The following is a 1,168-nucleotide window of genomic DNA, read 5'->3' as shown; positions in this document are numbered from 1 at the left end:
ATTTTGAAAGCTAGGATTCACATTGGGCATATTTCGCGAAAAATTAAAGAAATACAACCAATTGCTGATTAGAATTTCTGTTGTAAATTCTACCAGAAATGCTAAACGAATTTACGATTGGTTTTCGAAACCTATCTTGAAAAATATTCATGGAGGAACCGGTACTTTTCCATCGTGTACATATGAGCAGATGATTGAATGAATTATTAAAATCGGAAAGTCTTGTGAGAGAGAAAGAGAGAGAGAGAGAGAGAGAGAGACACACATACCATTCTTAGACTTATTCGACGCGTTGCATGAAATAAAAGAATCTGACAAAAAAAAACATCGCTCTGTCCTGTGATCCGAGATATTAAGTGTTAAACTGGATACACAATAAAAAGCAGGCAATAGGAACCTATCAGAAAGCGTCCATTCTATTATTCATGGTTTCTGAGAAATTGAAATCTCTTATTCCCTGTTCCTATTGCCTGTGCTTTTTATTGTATTTCCAGTTTTAAAGTTGATGACTATTGAGGTTAGGAAATCTGTCATAGAAGCAAAATGAGGTCTATAATTGTATTGTTCCATATGAGTTTCGATTGGTTTCGACTTTCCCCGTGATGCAAAGGGGCGCACGATTCTATAATTGTACTGTTGCAAAATCAAAACCTATGTGTATTTTTTCAGACAGAATAAGCTAAAATAAACCAGAAATTGGATTCGATGCATGGTGGTTCCATCATGTTTTCAACGTAAAAAAGCATAAAATAACTAGGCAGAAAATAATCTTCAAGAAACGATGTGATTGGTCGATTTAAGTTACACTTACGTAAGTTACGTCTTATGTGACGGCATCCTAAGAGCGCAGGTGGAGTGGGGATCTATGTGGAATATTAGCGCCGAAATCCATATAAGAGGCTCCGCACAATAAAAGGAAAGGAACAGGAAACAAAGAACAAGAATTTCAATCTATCAGAAATCATGTATTGTGGAAACACTTTCTGATGAATAGTTGAAATTCTTATTCTCTATTCTTTGTTCCTAGTTCCTTTTATTGTGCGAAGCCTTTTAGCATTGAAGTTCAGATTTTTCAACTTCTAAGCGTCACACGCGAAAGATGTTTTTTTAAAAGAAACAAAATAGATTCACATTAGATATACTTATTGTTAGTAAATTAGTTAATTAT

This window comes from Atta colombica, unplaced genomic scaffold (assembly GCF_001594045.1).
Source record: "Atta colombica isolate Treedump-2 unplaced genomic scaffold, Acol1.0 scaffold76, whole genome shotgun sequence".
In the NCBI taxonomy this organism is placed as follows: Eukaryota; Metazoa; Arthropoda; class Insecta; order Hymenoptera; family Formicidae; genus Atta; species Atta colombica.
The sequence above is the reverse complement of the archived record's forward strand: the minus strand, read 5'-3'. Positions refer to the sequence as shown.